General features: G+C 41.2%; 1 protein-coding gene across 1 annotated transcript in view; it reads right to left on the bottom strand.

Moving 5' to 3' along the window:
• Positions 1-17400, bottom strand: part of CPQ (carboxypeptidase Q) — a 139776-nt gene extending 122376 nt beyond the window's left edge. The window contains exon 1 of the mRNA XM_039328893.1: positions 17257-17400. The gene's annotated coding sequence lies outside the window, so the exon portion shown is untranslated. The remainder of the gene's footprint in view (positions 1-17256) is intronic.
• Between the last annotated feature and the right edge of the window lie 6216 nt (positions 17401-23616).

Genomic DNA, 23616 nt, shown 5'->3' with positions numbered 1-23616 from the left:
ATCCTTCCAAGACGCCTTAAGGGAAGTCACCGCAGAAGAAGCAGCAAGGCGGCGCCGTCAAAAACATGCGGCCGATCAGAAACAGTGCAGAGGGTGCGTCCGTGCACCAGGAAGACGTCCGACGAAACTCCGAGGAGGATCCGGACGAGGAAGTCGACCGTCTACACCCCGCGAAGGAAGAGAACCAGAAGGGAAGCTCTTCGGCTCCGCTCAAGTGCATCGGCTGTGGAGGTCGCCACAGGAGAACGACTGCAAGTTCCGCTCCGCTACCTGCCGGGCATGCGGTAAACAAGGGCACATTGCAGCTGTGTGCCTGGGCCGACGAAAGGCACAACCCCAAGAAGAACGCCTGAAGGGTACCAGATTCCCCAGCCAGAATAGGGTAGGTTTTGCGCTTCGCGAAGAAGCATCTGTAGAACAGGCACACACAAGCCCATGAAGAAAAAGCTGTCACTCAACGTGAAGCTACAAGGGGTTCCATTATCTATGGAACTAGACACAGGGTCTGCCCTGTCCATCATTTCATTGCATACATTTAGGAAGATTTGTTCCAGAAGTGGGTCTAAGGCCAAGTTAAGGCCTTCTGATATTGTATTAACAGATTTTCAGAACTCAAGAGTGTGTGTTAAGGGGGAGGCCACCCTTAACGTGCAATACAAGAGTTTTGAAGGTCCACTAGACTTATTAGTAGTAGGGGGTGAACGAACGAGTCTCATAGGACTCGATTGGTTTGAGGCCCTGGGGATACACGTCACAGGACTCAATAGCTTACAAACACTCGACCTACAGGAAGTCTGCACAGAATTTGCAGATGTTTTCAGCCCCCAGCTGGGCACATTCAAAGGACCACCTGTGTCCTTAAAGCTAGACCCCACTGTCACTCCCATTAGGATTAAAGCAAGAAGGGTCCCTTTTGCTTTAAAAAGTAAGATTGACACTGAATTAGACAAACTAATCCAACAGGGAATCCTAGAACCTGTTGATTCCAGCCCATGGGAGACCCCCATTGTCACGCCTCTAAAGGCAAATGGGGACATTCGCATTTGTGCTGATTACAAATGCACACTCAATAAGGCATTGCAGCAACATGCCTATCCTGTTCCTGTGGTCAGTCACATCCTGGCCTCTCTCAAGGGGGGGCGTGTTTTTGCAAAGCTTGACCTAGCTCAAGCATATCAACAGCTGCCTGTTGATGATGATGCTGCTATAGCTCAGACCATTGTGACCCACAGGGGAGCCTTTAAGGTAAAAAGGCTACAGTTTGGAGTGAATGTCGCTCCTGGGATTTTCCAAAGCGTATGGAAAACACACTACGACGAGTATACCAGGGGTCTGCCCCTACTTTGACGATGTCTTGATTGCAGGAGACTCCACACACATTCTAGCTGAAAGGCTTAGGGCTGTCCTGTTAAGATTCAGGAAATCAGGCCTCAAGCTCAGAAAAGACAAATGCCAGATTGGGGTGCCTTCTACTGAATTTCTGGGATTCAAAATTGATGCTGCTGGGATTCATCCTGCTGAATCAAAACTAACTGCTATTTTAGATGCACCCAGGCCAAAGTCTAAGGCCGAACTTCAGGCCTTCTAGGCCTCCTGAATTTCTACAATTCTTTTCTTCCACATAAAGCTAGTGTAGCTGAGCCTCTTCACATGCTACTAGACAAACAGGCTGTGTGGCTGTGGTCACAAGCGCATGAGGCTTGCTTTAAAGAAGTCAAGGCCTTGCTCACTTCTAACAGTGTTCTTGCACATTTCAACGAGTCTCTCCCTGTGTGCATCGCTTGTGATGCATCCCCCTACGGGGTTGGAGCTGTCCTGAGTCACCTCAGGTCTGATGGAACTCAGGTTCCTATTGCATACTACTCCAGAACATTGTCTTCTGCCGAGCGCAACTACGCTCAGATAGACAGGGAGGCTCTGGCTGTTGTTGCTGGAATTAAAAAATTCCACGATTTTCTATATGGCAGGCATTTCACGGTCTTCACTGACCATAAGCCTCTGCTGGGACTGTTTACCACACGTAAGCAGACTCCCCACATCATTTCCCCTAGAATGCTTAGGTGGTCTATTTTTTGTCTGCATATGATTTTTCATTACTCCACAAGCCTGGGAAAGAAATGGGCCATGCTGATGGCCCAGTAGATTTGCCTCTGCCAGTAGTAGAAGTGAACCCGCGCCAGCTGTCAACATTCTATCAATCCAAGCCTTGCCCGAGCTCCCTCTTAGTGCCAGGGATGTTACCGCTGAAACAGGTACAGATCACACACTTTCACGTGTCCGCTCCTGGGTCCTGTCCGGGTGGCCTGAGCACTGCCCTAGTCCTGAGTTTCAGAGTTTCTGGTCCAAAAGAAACGAACTGTCTCTTTCTCAGGGTTGTCTGCTTTGGGGAAACAGAGTTGTCATTCCCACCTCAATGAGGAATAGGGTCTTAGAATCCCTCCACGAGGGTCATCTGGCATTGTTCATATGAAGGCTCTTGCACGCAGCCACTTGTGGTGGCCTGCTTTAGATAAAGATATTGAGGCTAAGGTACACGCATGCCACCTGTGCCAACGATCTCGCCCAGAGATGCCCCAAGCTCCTGTGCATAGATGGGAGGAAACACAGTCCCATGGTCTAGGGTGCACATTGACTACGCTGGGCCCTTTCAGGGCCAGTTCTTCTTGGTCCTTGTTGACAGCCATTCAAAATGGCTTGAGGTTGTGCCTGTCTCATCCACCACCACTGCAAAGACTATTCAGGTACTGAGGGGGATTTTTGCTGCACACGGGCTGCCAGATGTCATTGTGTCCGACAACGGCCCTCAATTCACCTCCTCCGAATTCCAAGCTTTCTTACAGGCAAACCTGATTCGTCATGCCACGTCTGCGCCTTTTCACCCGTCCACCAACGGTAGCTGAACGCATGGTGCGCATCGCAAAGGACGCCTTGAAGAGACTCACCTACGGGGACTGGCATCACAGGTTGGCTGACTTTCTCCTTTCTTATCGCACCACACCGTCCACTTCTACAGGGAGAAGTCCAGCTGAACTTCGTTGGGGGCGCCAACTTACTACTAGACTTGACCGGTTGCATCCGGACAGACTGCCTTCATCTACCTCACATCCTAGGGCACCTAGACAACTACTTGTGGGTGCCCCGGTTTGGGCTCGCAATTACGGGCCTGGTCATACATGGGTCCCCGCTTCTGTGTCCAGGATCACAGGTCCTCTCTCCTACGAGGTTGCCCTGGACAACGGTCGTGTCCTGCGTCGGCACATCGACCAACTTCGCTCTAGGTGAGACTTTTCTGCTGAGACTCCTGGGTCTTTTCCAGGGGGGGAGGGGGACCCTTTGGAGCAAAGGGAAGGGCAAGAGCTATTGCCCATCTCCACTGAGGGAGCCACAAACGGCTCGTCCCAAGGTTCTGCAATTGCTCCGAAAAGAAAGTCATGGAGCTTATCCACACAACAGGCACTCACGCCTACTCCAGCCAGGGAGTCACCCCGGGGGCATCCCAACAAATCATTCCCCGCAAGAGAACTGGCACACAATTCCCAAGGTTGGCCTGACCTTACCCCAAATCCTACAGGGGTTCAAACATACACAGAGTTAGTCGAGGAACCAAGTCCCGACTACAACAACCCTAGCACAAATCAGGGAACACCTGAGTTTTGGGAAAGTACAGAAACCCACACGAGCCCGAACACAGAATGGGGTTCAGGGAATGGACAGCCTCCTGACAGGTCTTGGACTGACCTAGGAGGTTCTACAGAGACGCCCAGCAGCGGCTATCACTTCAAGGGGCCTGAGGGTCTACAGCTAGGTAGGTCAACCAGGTCACAAAGTAACAGAAGCCCTGGCCTGACGAGGCCGGTGGGCAAGCAAGCAGGCCAGGCATCGGGGCACAGTCCTTGGAAGACACCAGGGCACAATAGAGAGAACAGGCTCACGCCTCCCTCCAGTCAGGGGACTTATGCCAGTAACCCAGAGCTAAGAAGGTCACAGAGAGCAAAGAAATCTCCTAAGTATCTAGAAGATTACATAACATTGCTGGCAAGGCAAAAGCCAGTAATCAGTGGGAGCACTGGGGAGCAAAATGTCATATAAAATAAATGTTGTATGTTGGTAGTAGTTTTAGCCCGGGGGAAAGGGGTGTTATGTCCCGAGCCTTGCAAACGGCTCGGGCGTTTGCAGGCAGTCCCGGGCAGGTGCAAAGCTGCCCGGGACCAGACAGGCTGTCGCCAGCGCCGTGCGCATGCGCGGGTGCTGGCGCGGGAAAAGTAACCCATTTACCCGGGAGTTGCCTATATAAGAGGCTGCGAGGCGTTTGGGCGAGGCTGAAGCCATCTTCCTGTAAGCTGAACGCTGAATAAATGAAACTGAGAACTCCAGCTGCTTCTCGTGTCTGTTTTCCCGCCACGGACTCAACAAAAACTGATATTAAAAATAAATATTTAGAAAAACAAATGTACAAATATTATTCCTAATTGAAACTTCCACTCTTTCTTGCTTTAATGTGATGTAATGAGATAACATTCATTGTACAGCAGATTGAGACCCAAACAGTGAGGCAACAGGGTTGCTTATATAAGGAAAAGACATTGTATTTCTCATGTGTTCTTTCCATGCACGAAGAAGCTTATTTTCTGTGCACTACTGAAAATAAATATCAGCCTGTGGAAGAAGATGAGGGGAATTTTTTTAAAAAAAACATATGCTAGCTCTAAAGGATTTAACAATGACAATGAAGTTAATTAGTACTACTTATAAATAATGCAAAGTTGCAGAAACCTTTTAGGATACAGGGCTATTATTTTTATTAACTGTATTTACTTTTATCCTACTTTTGTTATTTTTATAAATAACTTAAGCTGGTAAACATATTGAATACTCCATCCACCCCCTATTTTTCCCACATCAATAATTCTGTTAGGTGGGTTGGGCTGACAGAAAGTGACTGGCTCAAAATCACCAAGCCTGCTTTTGTGTCTAAAGCAGGACTAGAACACATGGTCTCTTGGTTTTTATGTACCAATTTCTAGTCCCTTAGGTATGCATTCTCAGCCATACATACAGCTTGAAAGGTTTGACAAGTATCACATTTAATCATCTTTTGTTGTTGTTTACAACTTACAACAGTTCATCTAGTGACTTTCCAAGTTACAACAGCACTGAAAAAAGTGACTTATGACTTTTTTTTACACTTACGACCATTGCAGCATCCACTTGGTCATGTGATCAAAATTTGGATGCTAGGCAAGTGGTTCATATTTATGACAGATGCAGTGTCCCGGGGTCAGGTTTTGTGATCTTCTGACAAGCAAAATCAATGAGAAAGCCAGATTCATTTAACAACGTTATTAACTTAACACCTGCAATGATTCACTTAACAACTGTGGCAAGAAAGGTTGTAAAATGAGGCAAAACTCACTTAACAAATGTTTCATTTAGCAACATAAATTTTGGGCTCGATTGTAAGTCGAGGACTCCCTGTATATTATTTTTGCCCTGTCTTCTCTTTAGCTGGGAAATAATATCTCCTTATCCATGTCAAGTCCCTATGGCTCTTGCCATTTTCATGTGACCATAGATGTTATCCGAGTTTCTAACCTGTAGGCTGCTAAGCCTATCTTTCTTTGTGTCTTTCTCCTTCTTTGCCTTCAATCTCCTCAAATATTACTCTAACTTCTGCTTCTATTACAAACAATGAGAACAGCTGAAAAAAATTAGGAATTCTTGTGATCACAAGTATCATACCGGTTCTGCCAAATTGGCTGAATCCCAGCACTGGTTATGGCCCTGTTTTGTTTACATTATTTGGACTTAACACTGTACCACCATCCTGCCAAAGTACTTAATATTGGCAGTTACCATAAACGGGCAATCTTCTACAAGTTTTGCTGATGCAATCTTGGGGGACCCTGAAGGATGGAAAAAGGGACTGACAGGCTGACAGACTGACATGTGGCCCACCGATTGCCTATCTGTGCACTTGATAAAGAATTGCAACCACATTCCCTGAAGCATTAGTTGAGAATACTACTTTATCCCAGAAGATAACATTTAGTCTGGACATTAGATTAGCTGCTGCTGTTGTTTTTTGCAGTTCTCAGTTTGAGCTATTTCAGTATAGTTTTTCCACAGCATGACGTGATTTATTTATTTATATTATTTATTATATTGTCACATATTAAGGTATAGTGTGGTCTTATATTTTAAATTGCCACTAGATTGGAATGTATTCCATTTAGAGCTGATTTATGATTGTCATAACCTTGGGAAATAAATGAATAATGAAGAAAGGAGAATGCAATTATAAGTCCCATCTGGGAGCAATCTGTGGGAAATTTCTCTGGGCTGCAAGGATATACAATTCACACTGAATAATGAACACCTTCAAATTTCAAATTCTTATATTTCTCTCTTTAGTCCATGTGATGCAAAGGGATAGAAACAATCTTTTCTGGACCAGAAATAGAGAGTTTCCACCTTCTTTTGCTGAGAACAGACTATCACACATGATTCAATCAAAAAATGACTCTTGAACCCAAATTTACATCATATGTGCACACATTAATTGATATAGATGCATGCAGACTAGAAATTAGCTGTATTTATATTTTGCTGAAGGATGTCAATTAATCGCCTATCCAATTCAACAAATAAATTAGAAATTAATTTTCATTCATCCCTGTATTATTTGATTGTCAGTCTTCCCTATATTAGTATTTTCTTTAATTTATCCATTATCCACTCCCACTCAGATGATACAAATAAAAAAGCAATTTTTTCACTTAATCAACCTAAATATTTGAAATAAATAGAACATTGTGGTGTATAGATTTTCTCTTTCCACTCTGTAAATGTAAAAAATGAATTCTTTTTTTTTTTAGAAGTTAGTCTAGTTCAGTGTTTCTCAACCTTGACAATTTTAAGGCATGTGGACTTCAACTCCCAGAATTCCACAGCCACAGAATTCCACAACTCCCAGAATTCCACCAGTGAAACTGGTGTGAAAACAAAGCAGAGGCAATGCAATTTCTCTTCTTAGGAATATCCCAGGAATATTTTACAGACAGAAATTAGTTGGATGTGGTTGAACAGAGTGTACAATCTCCTTTCCTTTCTTCTAATCATCCAACTGTTTTCAGCTTCCCTGGCTTCCTATGTTTCAAATTCTGAAACTCTCCCTGTTGGACTTTTGCAAATCAAGAAATGTGGGTAGTCAGCCAACAGAGTGTTTCATATGATCAACATTTCCTTCAAAATATCCAAAGCAGTGTTGCTCTGTTGTCATTCAGACTCACTCCTTTTGTGAATGCAATGATGATGCAATGCACAAGAGGATGTATATGCTGCTTTTCATCCTTTGAGGTCACACTGCCCTGTTGCCTGCAGATGGCTTCTGGTAGCCAAGAAGAAAGCGATGGAGAAATTTGCAGTAGAAAAAAAGGAATATTGTTTGCCATAATATATGTTCAAAAAGCTTTATCAAAACTGAAGTGAAACACATTCTTAAACACTATGATGGTGAAATTGAAAAAGAGAAGCCAGTTTCAAAGGGGATGAGGAAAATATTGTTGAGAAGATGAACAGATAATCCTAAATCCCAAAGATGGACTTTCTTTGTTTTTCCTTGAAGACTGAACTAAACAAGCTTCTTGGATGAGAAATGAAATGTGTTCAAAGAAAAACAAGAAAGTGCAGTTGCCTTTGATAAAGCACTTTTGGGACAACCATGACCTAAGAATCTCCATAGATAGATAGTCCTAAGGCAGTGGTGGCAGACCTATGGCATGCGGGCCAGAGGCGGCACTCAGAGCCTTCTCTGTGGACATGCATGCCATTGCTCCATCCCCACCTCCCCCCACGGCCCCCTCCTCACCAGAAGTCCCCCCCCGGAGAGTTGCCCCCAGGTGCGGCCTGCACAGAGCAGCGCAGCCAAAGACATGGCAGCTGAGCAGCAGGGACAAGACTCTGCCCTTGCGCCCTGTCGCATGCAGATGATGCTGTGGGGCACAGGCCACTGGGCTGCTAGGCCACCTGGGCGAACTGCTGCAGTGGGCCATGCAGGTGGGTGGGTGGGGCGGAGGTGGAATGGGGGGGCAAGGGGGATGGGGGCAGGGTGGGGGTGGGGCAGGTGACGCAGGAGTGGGGTGGGGTGGCTGGGCGGGTTTTGGGCACTCAGTCTCTAAAAGGTTCGCCATCACTGTCCTAAGATATGACTAATACAGGGCCTTTCTCTGCTACAAAATTAAAATAATTTAATCTTTCAGTCAGCAGAAAACAATACTAGCATGAAATTGCTGCTTCTACTCCTAATCCTTATCCTGCATCAACTGTATTACTTTTGTTCCAAATGCTGCCAAATACTTGCTGCCAAATGCTGAAGTCCTAACTTCATGTATGCAGGATGAGTATTACACAAAGCAATTGCTTTCTGGCTTTGCTACACGCCTTCTTTCAAAGTATCATTACTGGCAGGAAATCCTTCTCTAATCATGGTAATCATGGATGCAGTAAGGCTGAGGCTTGGGAATGATGGCGTGATCCATGCTGTCCTCCATTATGGTGCCTAGCAAAACATGTGACAGTGAATCCATTACAACTCCAATGAATAACTGAATAGTTTGGGAGTTATACAGAGTTTTGAAATAATTCTAAAATCACACACAAATGCTTTCATAATGAGCTTTTCTTGAAAGGCCAGAATATTTAAAGACCAAAAGTCTCCTGCTTTCAGAAGACTGCTTTCAAAACTGGTACTTCCCAGTTCCTTCTGTGACACAAAGAAAAAAGAATAGTGGAGACTCAATTGAGAGGTTTCCTCTGGATGTGGAAAGTAGCTGATTTATACCTTTGGCCATAAGACATGGCACAGTAGAGATGATAACAGAGGATGTTCATACTGTGTAAGATGCAAGAATTGAGCATTGTATTCTTATTCTATTTCCAACAGAAAACTTGATGGAAACAAATTTAGAACTACCATCATAGCCTAAAACCAGGCACATAGTGTACCAAATGCACCGAAGATTACCTTATTGATAATTAAAAGTTTATTTATGATCGAGAACTCAATACTTAAATATTAAATATAAACTCTTTGATGTTGAGATTGTATTTATTTACATGCCAGTCTTGCAACTAATGAGATATCCATCCAATACATGTATTCATCAACAAAACCATGCCAAAACCCCAATCAATTTCATCAGTACAGCTTATCTTTATTTACATAGTATACAGTACAGTTCATAGGAAAAGCCCATAAACAATAAAATACAACAAAACTAAGCATAGTCAAGAAACAGTTCAAATAGATAGTCAACTGCACAATAATCATGTCAGGCAGTATTAGAAAAAGCACCATAAATGTCTGAGAGTGCATGCTTTTTGCTGGTAATTTCAATGAACTACAGAGTCTAATAGAAAATATCAATCATTTCTTACTCAAGCTGCCAAATAAACATTTGTTTGCTTCCTGTGGCCTTAACTCAGGATGCTTAGATTGTATAACACACAGGTTGCTAACGCTGCTTGAAAGCCATAATCTTTGAGGGTGATTTAGTTTTTAAGCAGTAATATCTGACTGCGTGCGTCATGCTGGCAGAGAAAGATACATAACAGTAGCGTCATCTTCATTTATCTATATATTACTAAAACTCTTGTGTGTAACCTTTAACTGGATAAAACAGTACATCATAGGGCAAAACATTTTGAACCAAGATACCTCAAATGGGCTAATTTACAGAGTACATCAAAAATTCAGGACCCATGATTCCCATGGAATTGTAATTTGGCAAATTTTATAAAACATTTTATGACATAAAAATTATCATAAAGCACTTTATGACATGATACAAACTGTTATAAAACATTTCCTGTGGTCAATTCCTGATGTCCAACTGTGTTATACTGTTCAATATGGCTCCTTTCAAGGGAGGTACATCTCTGAATATTTTTCCTGAATTTTTAAGAACTTTTCAAGTACATTAGAAGCTTTGCCATTGTTGAAGGGATTGAAAACAATGACCCAAGGCCCATGGTTATCTAGTGTAGCCTACATGTATGTCAAATGTGTCCCTATTATTATTATAATTTAAAGACGTATTGCAAGAAAATTGCAAGGCAACTAAACAATCACAAGGAAACTAGATTCTTTCTCATTGCATTATTCCTAGGCCACCATACAAATAGGGTTAATTGGCATATCAATTTGTACAGATACAGATTCAGGTTATCACAATGTTACAAGACATGGACAACTGAAAAATAAAGTTGTGTTTAACTTTAGTAAAAGCAAGCAGGTCCAGGGAGTCCTGAGGGATGAAATGTACAGAGATAGCTGCACTCCACAAGCAAATTTTAAGAACCATGGCAATATCAAAACTCAGATGGAGCCATTGTGTTTAAAATTCTGAACTGGGCAAAGGGAGACTTAGATTCAAGTAATAATCTTTACCTTCTCTGCCATTTATGCCACATATTAATTTAAGACCCCAGTTAAACAAGACAGAAAGGAAAATAAATCATTGGGCATCATTGGCCTACAGAAATATTGATACTAAAGAATTATCTGCTTACTTAAGGTTTCCCTAAGATCAATACAACCTCAGAAACCAATGGTCCATTTGCCACTGGATGAAAAATCCACATTGCAGTGTTGTTTCATGCCAATGATGCTGAATGAAGTTTTACAAAGAAAGTTTCATAGAACTGTAGATTATTCAGAATGGTAGATGCATATAGCATGGTAAAACCAAGATTAGCTTTTACCTATTATTAGGGTTTAGCAGAATGGATGAACACAGCCATAAATAGGATTCATAAATCAAATTATGTCATGATTTGCATAATTATGATGTGTTGAATTAGTTACAGTGGGCTAGTGGCACTAAGCAATAACCCATGACTGATAAACAATGTCTTGATTTAGGTTATAATCACATTATGGTTAGTATGATGTTGGGACTTACTTTACTTTTTTCCTCTTTCTCTCACCTCTCATTTGTCCTCTGTAGTCTTCTCCCTGCCTTACATTGACTACATGAATTGGCATGAAATGCATCAGTAATCAGATGCTTAATACTTGTGAGCCATGTTGCCTACAGCCTGATGTGTAACATTTTTAGGAGGTGAAATTTCTAAGAAGGCTTCCTATGTGGTTTTAAATATGTTAAATATAAAAAACCATGACTGCCCATAAATTATAGTCTTACCATCCCTTCCTTTAGTACAGGTATAGGTGAATATTCAATTCTGCTTAGAATCCTTATGCACAGTAATATGATCATGCCTTCAATAATGGCTCAAGGATATTAAAATAACTACCCACAAAATATAGTAATTATTTGGAATATTTATGTCGAGTTTAATATTCAGCTTTTTGCTGTATGGCAGTTAGCAATTGGGAGACAATAATGGGATTTGTAGAGACAAAAGAACTTAGGCCACTTCTTAAAATATTGATCAGAAGCTGGCTGTTTTTTAATAATTAAAAACAAATTATATTAATTTATTAAACTTATATGCCACCTGACTCTTGGCAACTCTTGCAGTTTGCAACAAACACCCTGCTTCTTGTCTTGTTCCATTTTCATATCTATAATTTATTGCAACATTTTTCTATAACTCTCACTATATTATTTTCTTTTTTAGCTACTGGCTTCAGATAAGATACTGATTTCAAATAAGATTGGGAAGCAAACAACTTCAATTTCCTTTGTTTCTAATATAAATTGCAAGGTTGGGTGTACCCATCTTTTGGTACAGGTAATTTAAAACTGAGAATGACAAAAAGAGAAAAAAATAATCTCATTTATACATGTATCTTTTCTAAGAATTTCTAGATGAACTATCCGAAGTTGTTGCAATCTCTTTGTCAAGAAAAATAATTTTTAGAATAAACATATTGTTTGAAATGCACTAATCATGTTAGAAAAATTAAGTTTATGAATGTGACCTACAGAAGTAAAAACCAACTGTTAAAAAGTGTGATTCCTTTGGAATATTACAATATTCATGTGAAAATTGAAATATGAGAGTCTTGTAGAATTTGAGCACAAGTCTGTCCAGTCCAGTTCTCTTTTCAGTGGATAGATGCATATTGCTTGAAAGCTCGCATGAACATCTTGTGATTTTTTTCTATTTGTTCCCAACAATTATTATCCAAACTATAGAAGCTATAACTCACTCTTTGTAAGATTGTCTAAGTCTATTTAGGACTGTCCATGTCATGACCACCACATCTTCTGGCAGCAAATTGTATAATAATAATAATAGTAGTAGTAGTAGTTAGTAGTAGTAGTAGTAGTAGTAGTAGTAGTAGTAAAGTTGGAAGGGATCTTGGAGGTCATCTAGTCCAACCCTCTGCTCAGGCAGGAAACCCTACACCATTTTGGACAAATGGCTGTCCAGTCTCTTCTTAAAAACTTCCAGTGTTGGAGCATTTACGCTTCTGGAAGCAGGTTGTTCCACTGATTAATTGTTCTCACTGTCAGGAAGTTTCTCCATAGTTCTAGGTTGCTTCTCTCCTTGATTAGTTTCCACCCATTGCTTCTTATCCTGCCTTCAGGTGCTTTGGAAAACAGCTTGATTCCCTCTTCTTTATGGCAGCCCCTGAGATATTGGAATACTGCTATCATGTCCCCCCTTGTCCTTCTCTTCGTTAAACTAGACATACCCAATTCTAGCAACCGTTCCTTATATGTTTTAGCCTCCAGTCCCCTAATCATCTTTGTTGCTCTTCTCTGTACTCTTTCTAGAGTCTCAACATCTTTTTTACATCGTGGTGACCAAAACTGGATGCAGTATTCCAAGTGTGGCCTTACCAAGGCATTGTAGAAGTGGTATTAATACTTCACGTGATCTTGATTCTATCCCTCTGTTAATGCAGCCTAGCACTGTGTTGCCCTTTTTGGCAGCTGCAGCACACTGCTGGCTCATATTTAGGTGATTGTCTACTAGGACTCCGAGGTCCCTCTCACAGTTACTACTATTGAGCATGGTGCCACCTATGCTGTACTTGTGCATTTGGTTTTTCTTGCCTAAATGTAGAACCTTGCTTTTTTCACCATTGAATTTCATTTTGTTAGTTAGTGCCCAGTGTTCAAGTCTGTCCAGATCCTTCTGTATCTTAAGCCTGTCTTCTGGAGTGTTGGCTATTCCTGCCAGCTTGGTGTCGTCTGCAAATTTGATGAGTTCCCCATCTATCCCTTCGTCCAAATCATTGATGAAGATGTTGAAGAGCACTGGGCCCAGAACAGAGCCCTGGGGCACCCCACTACACACTTCCCTCCATGTAGATGCAGTTCCATTGAGAACCACACCCTGAGTACTGCCGGTCAGCCAGCTACGGATCCATCTGGTGGTGATTCTGTCTATCCCACATTTTTCTATCTTATCAAGTAGTAGGTTGTGATCTACTTTATCAAATGCCTTACTGAAGTCCAAGTAAATTATGTCTACAGCATTCCTCTGATCCACTAATTTTGTCACTTGGTCAAAGAATGCAATAAGATTTGTCTGGCATGATCTATTTTTGACAAACCCATGTTGGCTTTTAGTAATAACTTTGTTTGCCTCTAGGTGTTCGTTGATTCGTTGTTTGATTATCTTTTCCAGGATCTTCCCAGGTATTGGGGTCAGGTTGATAGGTCTGTAATTTCCTGGATCCATTTTTTTTTCCTTTTTTGAGGATGGGAACTACATCAGCTCTTTTCCAGTCCTCTGGTAGTTCCCCTGTGTTTCAGGATCTTTGAAAAATATAGTTCAGTGGTTCCGATATCACATCTGCCAGTTCCTTGAGAACCTTGGGGTGTAATCCATCTGGTCCTGGCGATTTGAACTCATCTAGGCTGGACAGGTGTTCACTTACCATTTTCTTGCCTATCTTAACTTGTGTTTCTATTTTGTTTTTTATGGCACTATTTTTGATAGGTTGGTCTGTTTTTTCCCTTTGTGTAAAGACAGATGCAAAAACTGAATTAAATAGTTCTGCTTTGTCCCTGTTGCTTGTCACCTTCTTGCCACTTCCACCCATTAATGGACCAATCATTTCCTTCACTTTTTTCTTGTTTTTTACATGTTGAAAGAAGCTTTTTTTGTTATTTTTGACTTTGGTCGCAAGCCTTAGTTCATTTTGAGCCTTGGCTTTCCTCACTTCATCTTTGCAGGCTCGGGCTATTTGCTGATATTCTGACTTAGTTATATTCCCCTCTTTCCACTTTCTATACTTGTCCTTTTTATCTTTCAATTTGTCAGAGAGTTCTTTATGCAGCCATGCTGGTTTCTTTTGAGAGCTGTTGTTTTTCCTCTTTGTTGGTATTGTGCTAGACTGTGCTTTTATTATCTCATTTTTCAAAATTTCCCAAGCTTCTTGAGTTGTTTTCCCCTTGAGGATTCTCATCCATGGAATCCTTCCCAAGCCCTCTCTAAGTTTATTGAAATTAGCTCTCTTGAAGTCCAAGACTCTAGTTTGACTGTGTTCTATTGCTTGTGCTTCTATAATGTTGAATTCTAATATTGCATGATCACTTCCTCCCAGGGTTCCTATGGCTTCAACACTTCTATCATTTCATCTCTGTTAGTGAGAATTAGATCCAAAATGGCTAATCCCCTAGTTCCCTTCTCTACTTTTTGGGATACAAAGTTGTCTGCTAGGTTTGCCAGTAACCTGTTTGATCTTCCACTTGGTGCGGAGTTTGTCTCCCAGTTGATGTCAGGGTAGTTAAAGTCCCCCATTACTATTATGATGTGCTTCCTACATACCTTAGTTAGCTGACTAGCAAAAAGTTCATCTATTTCCTCTGTTTGGTTGGGTGGGTATAAATTAACAATTAATAACCAGACCATAGGATATATTATAGCACCACTAAACTGGCCTTGACTGGTTTTGGAAATGAAACAGCCTTTCTAAAAATTGTAGGTGTTGAGTCCATCGCGAAATGGTAAGACACGAGAAGCAGTTGTAGTTCTCAGGAAACCTTTATTCTTCAGTTCAGCTTACATTGGAATATGGCGGCAACGCCCAAACTCTCGCTCCCTTTATAGACCTTCCCCGGGTCAATCTGCTACTTTTGGCGCGCCAGCACCCGCGCATGCGCACACGTACTGGCGACAGCCTGTCTGGTCCTGGGCAGCTTGCACCTGCCCGGGACCGCCTGCAATGCCCCGAGCCAGCTTGCAAGGCTCAGGACATAACAGTAGGCCTGTTCAATAAATTTGAGAGTAAAACATAATCCACTACAAACTAATATTAAAGTTCAGAGCCATCACAATGACAACTACGATTCATACTGTTAGAACCATGGTCTTTCTAGGCTTAACATACGGCTGTGAAACTTGTACTATCCGAAAAGTCCTATAAAGAAATATCAATATCGTTAAATTGTAGTGCTGGAGATTACTGAATATACTTTGGGCTAGAGGACCAGACTACTCATTGACAGATGAAGTACAAACAAAATGTTCACTTAAAGCACATCTTAAGAAGTATTTGGATATATGAGATGGCAAAAATCAAGATCCTGAGCTTGAGGAAAAATCAATATCTACAATATTTTGTTTATATATAAAACAAAAGCATAAAATAATCTCTTTTTTGTTATGGACAGCAATGACTTTCACAATTTAGTCAAAGTTAAGTGGGGTCAATATTGTTCTGTCTAGCTCTTTCAATCTTCCTCAAACTCAGCCTTCTTAAAAACATAGATTATAAGTAGCATCCAGGTGGATTGGATCCATCCATCCCCTAACTAGTCCAGCAGTCTCTTCTCACAACAGCCAACTAAGTGCACAAAGAAGCCCCCTAGTCTCTCAGAAGATGGCCCCCAGAGACAGTCACATTTCCATTAAGACTAATAGCCATTGATTCCCATGGCTTCCACGAACTAGTCCCACTTTTTTTTGAACCAGCCAAGTACCCAGCACATTACATGATAGCAAATTTCAAATTTAATTACACATTATGTAAAAAATACAATCCTTTTATCGATCCTGATTATTCCAGGATTCAACTTCATACCACAACCGTTCTTAATAGGGAAACTGCTCCAGCTTCTTGATCATCTTAGATGTCCTCCTCAAAATCTTCTATCATTCTCTTACATCCCCTTCAAGGTGCGGTGACCATAACTGCACACAATATTTCAAATGCAATCACATAACTGGTTTACATAAGAGTACTTTAATATTAATACTCTATTTTCAATACTATTTTTATTATCCCTAATAATTATCCCAATTCTACGTAGGTGAAGAAGACTGAAGCAGAACATTTTCAGGCATCTGATGAAAGGAGTTTGGGACATGAAAGTTGGTTGCACAGTTCGATTGTCTTTAAATTGCTACTGTAGCCTTTTCCTATTTATTTATTTAATTTATATGCTGCTCATCTCACGATTGAAGCAACTGTGGATGGTTTGTATAATCTCATTACAAAATCGTTTCTTGTACTGAACTAGAACCATTCATTCATATAGGCAAATTATTGCTTGTTGTTATCAAGTACTCAATGTGTAAATTAGCCACGTAAATCTAATTTGTATGCAGTCTACATTGCTTAACGAGCTTCTTTCATTCAGATATCGCTATATTTGTTATGCAGATAAATATGTCCATTTCTTCTTATGCCATTATGGGACCAACAGATAAAGTTGGGCTAACATGCAAATTTTCTGCATGTCAAGTAAAGACGGAAGGGCGTCAGTAGCTGCATTGGTCCAGGATACACAGAAAGACCAAATCCAGGGTAACCTATAAAAGACCCTTATTTTCGGATCAACAGCCTTACCAAATGCTCATTTTCCCTTCTAGTTTCTGTGCCAACGCCTAACCCAAAAGTTCTGCTCCCGAGACTAAATGCTTCCATTGCACGTCAGAATGAAGAATACAGCTAACTCTCATTGTAACTTCCGAATGGTTTTTCTCTCTCTCCCATTTCACTAATTCTCTTTAAGTAATATATATGCAGTAATGCATTAGCAAGTCAAACGGGCTGTGACAAGAGCGACCACCACACAGACACATAAGAAGAAAAAAGAAAGCGTAAAACGTAAAGCTAGATTCCTCCCTTTTCCTGTTTCTCGACATTTTTGGGGCTGCAGGTACGGGAAGGTGGCGGTGGTGGTGGTGGTGGTGGAAGGGAAGAGATCGTAAATTCTTGCCTTCCATTTCGACCGCCCTGAACAGCCGCAACCGCGCTCTGCGCCCGCGCGCTACAGAAACGGCGCCGGGAGACGCGCGCGCGCGCTGGAAGCAACTTTAACTTACCCGTTCGTAGTTCTTTCGCTGCGGCGCTTCGTTTGTCTTCAGCCTCCGACTCCTCTGAGAAAGAAGTGGAAGAAAGGAGCCTCTCCAGAGCCCTCCAGAGCATAAGAAGGCTTATGAGGGAGTGGGGCGGCTCCACCGACGCTCAGGCCTTAAAGGAGGAGCGTTCCGGTGTGGGCTTGCGTAGGAGTATGTTGTAGCCAACACGGAGTCCATCTCCCCCTCCTATTCTCCGCGGGCAAGGGGCTCTTTGGGTTGCATCGCCGTGGGCCTCCTGAGCCCACCAGGTACTTAGAAGAGAGGAGAGGCGCCGTTCATATTTTGAGTTACCTTTAAAATGTTGGTTTTACATTACTTTGAGGTGTGCCCCCCCACACACACCTTCACCTCACTTTTGGCAGGCCATCGTTTGTTGGCAGGAACAAACTTCATTCTCCTTTAGTAGAGCCCTCTTAGCTACAGCCTGGTGAGAAGGGATGTGGTCTGCTGCAAAGAGAGGGCTCTCGAGGGAGAAGAAAGAAATGCAATATAAACAATGTTCCGAGTTTAAAAGTTCTGAATTCATGTAGTGGGGAAACTTGGTGTGTTTATCTTGGGGGCTGAATTGAAGTGCACTTCATCTATCTTGGAATCAGCAGAAAAGTAGAACAAGAAGTTTGGTGCCTGTTTAAAAGGCAATGCCAAAGAATGTTCAAACTATCGCACTATTGCACTCATTTTACATGCTAGTAAAATTATGATTAAAATCCTCCAGCAGTATGTGGATCGAGAACTACCAGAAGTACAGGTAGGATTTTGAAGAGGCAGAGGAACTAGAGATCAAATTGCCAACATATGCTGGATCATGGAGAAAGCTAGTGAGTTCCAGAAAAGCATCTACTTCTGTTTCGTTGATTATGCTAAAACCTTTGATTGTGTGGATCACAATAAATTGTGGCAAGTTCTTAAAGAGATGGGAGTACTAGACCAACTTATTTGTCTCTTGAGAAACCTATATGCGGGTCAAGAAGCAACAGTGAAAACTGGACACGGAACCATTGATTGGTTCAAAATTGGGAAAGGAGGGCAGCAAGGCTGTATACTGTCGCCCTGCCTATTTAACTTATATGCAGAGCACATCATGAGAAAGACAGGGCTTGATGAATCAAAAGTTGGAATTAAGATTGCCAGGAGAAATATCAACAACGTAGGATATGCAGATGATACCACTCTTAATGGCAGAAAATGAAGAAGAACTAAAGAGCCTCTTGATGCAGGTGAAGAAGGAGAGTGCAAAAGTTGGCTTGAAACTCAACATTAAGAAAACCAAAATCATGGCATCCGGTCCTCTCAATTCCTGGGAAATAGATGGGGAAGAAATAGAGGTAGTGACAGATTTTATTTTCCTGGGCTCCAAGATTACCTCAGATGGGGACTGCAGCCAAGAAATTAAAAGACGCTTGCTCCTGGGGAGGAAAGTTATGGCAAATCTAGACAGCATACTAAAAAGCAGAGACATCACCCTGCCAACAAAAGTGCGTATAGTCAAGGTCATGATTTTCCCAGTTGCAATGTATGGCTGTGAAAGTTGGACCATAAGAAAGGCTGAACGCCAAAGAATTGAGGTCTTTGAACTATGGTGCTGGAGAAGACTCCTGCGAGTCCCTTGGACTGCAAGGCGTTCAAACCGGTCAGTCCTAGAAGAGATCAACCCTGACTGCTCTTTAGAAGGCCAGATTCTGAAGTTGAAACTCAACTTTGGCCACCTAATGAGAAGGAAGGACTCACGGGAGAAGGACCTAATGCTGGGAAAGATTGAGGGCAATAGAAGAACGGGACGACAGAGAATGAGGTGGCTGGATGGAGTCACTGTAGCAGTAGGCGTGAACTTAAATGGACTCCAGAAGATGTAGAGGACAGGAAGACCTGGAGGAACCTTGTCCATGTGGTTGCAATGGGTTGGACACGACTTCGCAATTAACAAAAACAACAATACTGCCTTGGGTGCCTCTGCTCAGCAACTTGAGTGGCTTGATTTTTCTCTATGGCAGTGTTTCTCAACCTTGGCAATTTTAAGATGTATGGACTTCAACTTTCATTAAGTCCCCATCCAGCATGGGAGTTGAAGTCCACACATTTTAAAGTTGCCAAAGTTGACAGCCACTGCTATATGATAATGAGCACCTAAATGAACAGATTTTTGTACACTCGGGGCTGCCTTTCAGCAAGGTCAAGTTCAGTAAAAATGCCTTCATACTGAGATGCTATGGGAAATGTGTTGAAGGCTTTGCGCTTATGAACTGAGAGGTGGGAGGAAGGCGATATTATGGGAATATGGCAGAAAAGAATTTTGCCAGGGTGTGCCTTTGCCATTGTTAAGTGCAAGTCTGCACCTTCATCTGGATTTCTTTATAGAACAAAAATTATTCTTGGAAGATGCTCCTATTTTCTGCCAGGACAAAAAAACTTCTCTGCTTGGCATTTAAGCAGAGAAAAATGACAAACTGTTTTTCTCATAGTTTATTTCCTATGGAGTGTTAACGGTGCTTTCATTCATTAGTATCATTTTTCTCAGATTTTTTTTTCTCCTTCCTGACCTCTGAATTTGTTAGGATACATGTAGTCCTCAATTTTCAAGACTAATTAAGCCTGAAGTTATGGTCATAAATCATGGTAGTTGTTAAATGGGCCACTATATGATTGTGCCCTGTTTTACGACCTTTTTTGCAGTGGTCATTAAATGAATGCCTTGTCCGCAAAGGCCATTTTTTGTTGGAAACTGGAAGTAAATGCCACATGACTGTGGGAACTGCAAAAGAATGAAATTGCCAGCTGGTTGCCGAGATCCCCAAATGTAGTCACATGACCATGGAGGGGGCTTGACCATTGCAACTTCAAATCAGGCCCTGAGACGAGTCCATCTTAACTTTGAATAATTGCTGAATGACTGGCCCTAAGTCAAGGACTACCTGTACATAAATTTCCAATTACTATAGTAGAATTTCAAGTCCTTTGGGGTTACAGTACAAAACTGTCAGGACTGTAATGTTCTTCTGTTTTAGCAATATATATTAATTGTGCGATTTCATTGTACAACTGAGTACTTCTTTCTACAACAGAATCAGTATTGCAGAAATAGTATATTGGTTGCTAGGACACCTGGGAAATTTAGATTTTCTATATCCTAGGAAATTACTTTTTGCGAGATCCATGGCACCTGGGACACCGCCTTTAAGCACACAAGGCATGTGGGATGCTTCTCTGTGGCTGCTGTTTCTCCTTATTATCAATAGGAAAACAAAGGTTGGAGGGCAAGGATTTACAGCAAAGTTTGAGGAACAATTGTACTTGACATTTGGAATTCAAATATGAGTATAAACTCAACAATCTTGAGTTCCTTATTTTTTTCTGAAAAATAATTTATTCTGTTGTTCTGCATTCCAAATAAAGATGTCCTACATTTGCTGTCAGGCCTTCAGGCATTGCCTAAACTAAAAGTAATTTTTGGAAAATAATTTTTGCCCTGAAGCATGAACTCGGCATTCTTTTTAACAAGATTTATTAAAATGAAAGAGTAGTTTTTCAAGAATTTCAGTGGGTGAAATAACGTTCACTCAGCATATCCCAGGATGCATTAGGGTAGAAAGTTTGTGAATCTTTTTCTCACAGTTTCATACTACATGAGAGGAGAAGCAGCTCTCTCCACTGTTAATTGAGAAGTCTGCAGCTGGTTGTTTATATAATGACCAATTAAATCTTGAAAAGTTTGAGAACCAACTCTTGCATTTCCTCTGCACTAATTTATCTGGTTAATTTAATACTGGGAAAAGTGAAATCAGCTTTTATCTTCAGACAACTTTGTTTCCCTCATATTTTATATTTGAGGAGGAGGTGAGATAGGTGGGGAAATGCCACTTTTTCCCTCAATGAATTGAAAGTGATGGAGTGAAAAAATTCACATTGCATTTTTTTTAGAATTTTTTTCCCTACAAAAAAAAAAGGCCTTGATTTTTCTGATTTATTATTTGGGTTGTATTTCTGAAGTATTGTTGGAATGGTAGAAGCTCATGCCTCTATACTATGATACTTCCTAATATGAATAAAATATTGAATGGGAAAATGTGTGAAATGGCTGAAACTCACTGGAGAGACAATTGTACAAAAATTACAGTGTATTAAGATGTACATTCCTAAGCCACATCTTGTTGAAGTTTGTCACATTTTGCCCATGGGAATTCGTCTGAAATTACGTTCTCCTATGACAAAAATATTGAGAATAAATTCTTATCGTGTTGAAAAAGAATTGATAAGGAAAAGGCAGAAAGGTGGGTGTTGTTTGTTTTGAGGCTTTTCTTTTGGAAGGCATTAATTAGAATATTCTAAAGCACGGGTGTCAAACTCGCTGCATCATGTGACGTGTTGCGATGTATTGTGATTTTTTTCGCATTGCTGGAGCTGGGGTGGGTGCAGCCTTCGCATGATGCAACTGGCCCATGGGCCGGCAGTTTGACATCCCTGTTCTAAAGCAAGACAGTTCTGAACACTTTATGATGCTGAATTATGAAGTGAATCTCTCTTGGAGGCAGCTAAATTCTGGGAATACTATGGTACACATATTTTGCAGTGTTGAATTACGCTTAAGGAATTTGGCACTTAACAGTAGAAATAAGTAACCAAATTTTTATATCTCTAGCACAATGAATTGCTGGTCAATTATTCACCATCTTCAGATTAGAGAAGAAAGGAGAAGGAGAGGATAAGGATGTGGGAATCCATATAAAATGCCAGATTTGAGGTCTGCAATTAATGCTTAAGCAAAAAAACAGCACATGACTGGGGAGGGTTTTTTTGTCCAGCTATCAATAGGGTTTTTCCTTTTATAGGAAGATCTCTCCCTTTACTCCAGGGGTAGACAACTTTGGCTCTTTTATAATTCATGGACTTCCTCCCAGAATTCCTGAGCCAGCCATGCTGAGGGGAAAGGGAGAGATTTCCAAGCTGAGCCATGCTGGCTCAGGAATTCTGGGAGTTGAAGTCCACGAGTCATAAAAGAGCCGAGGTTGCCTACTCCTGCTTTATTCCTTCCTAACTTTGCATCTTTATAATATCCTCTATTCGTTCTTACAAACAGAGGAAATAAGATCTTTTCTTTCTCGTGGTGAAAAGTTCCTAAATTTATTTTTTCCTCATGAACTTTCCAACAAAAACTTTTTAAGACTGATACTGAATTTAACTTGAAATTTTGAATGCCGCTATTCCCAGAACTATTGCAGCCTCTTAGTACAATATATTTCAGTGGCATTTAATGCAAACACTGATTTTCATTGCTACTGGTAAGAGTACTTTTATACAGTGATCTTCCATGCAGTCTAAATCCTTCTGATTTGTTGATACAATTTTAGTTTCAGTTAACTAAATAGAAAGCAATAATAAGGTATCAAGAGCTGCTGACTTTGTGTATCTGTTTCTAGAGTTCTGTTTTTCCTAATAAATAAATAAAAATACTGTAAGACTTAGATATCTTTGCCAGGATTTGAAACAATTCAGACATTCCACGTCCCACCAGTCTTTTCTCTCTCTTTTCCCAACACAGTCGTTAAGAAGTTGGGGAAGCAATTACATTTCCTTCTTTCAATAACCCCGTTACAGATTGCTGGTTAACCATGGCCAACAGTAAGGGCAAAGTCAAAGTTTGTTTCGTGTTGATCAGCTGCAAGCTAGAAAAGTAGTTTGGCCTCTGAGTTGGTTTTGCAAGCTGCAAACAAATACATGGGACTTAGGTCAGTAGGTTACCTACTCCTGCATCAAACTGTAATAACACTTGAGAGAAGAGGTTACGGTAATAATTCAGTGAATATTTAATGTGTGTGCATCTGCATTGAAAATGGCAGATTCCATTTTGGAGGTTAACAGAAATTTAAATAGACTATCACAAAGCCTTTATATATTAAATGATAAAGTAAAATATAATGATGATGGTGATAATGATTTTGTTGAGTTCAGCTATGGACACCGGTATACTTTTTTTGGCAGCTATATGGATCGGTTTGCCATTGCCTTCTTCCATGATATAGAACTCTGTTATTCTAGTAAGGTCTGCTATCTAAAAACCAACAAAGTTCTTGCCTATTTTCTGATTCTAAGCAAGATCAGCCAAGTCTAGGCTCCATAAATCAGCCACATTCAAAAACAAGACAGGGCAAGCAAATTACTAAGTTTGGCATCGTAGCTAGAGGCACTAGGTTAGAAATGGAAGGATTGTGGATTCCAATCCTGCCTTAGGCACAAAGTCAGTTGGTCAAAGCCAGAAAATCATAATCATTGTCAACTGCAGGGCTTTTTTTGTCATAGAACGCCCAGAACGGAGTTCCGGCACCTTTTTTG

The sequence above is a fragment of the Crotalus tigris genome, unplaced genomic scaffold (genome assembly GCF_016545835.1).
Source record: "Crotalus tigris isolate CLP2741 ecotype Arizona unplaced genomic scaffold, ASM1654583v1 scf7180000024384.25900115:4084858, whole genome shotgun sequence".
Taxonomy (NCBI): domain Eukaryota; kingdom Metazoa; phylum Chordata; class Lepidosauria; order Squamata; family Viperidae; genus Crotalus; species Crotalus tigris.
Note: the sequence above shows the minus strand (reverse complement) of the source record. Positions and strands in the feature narration are given on the sequence as shown.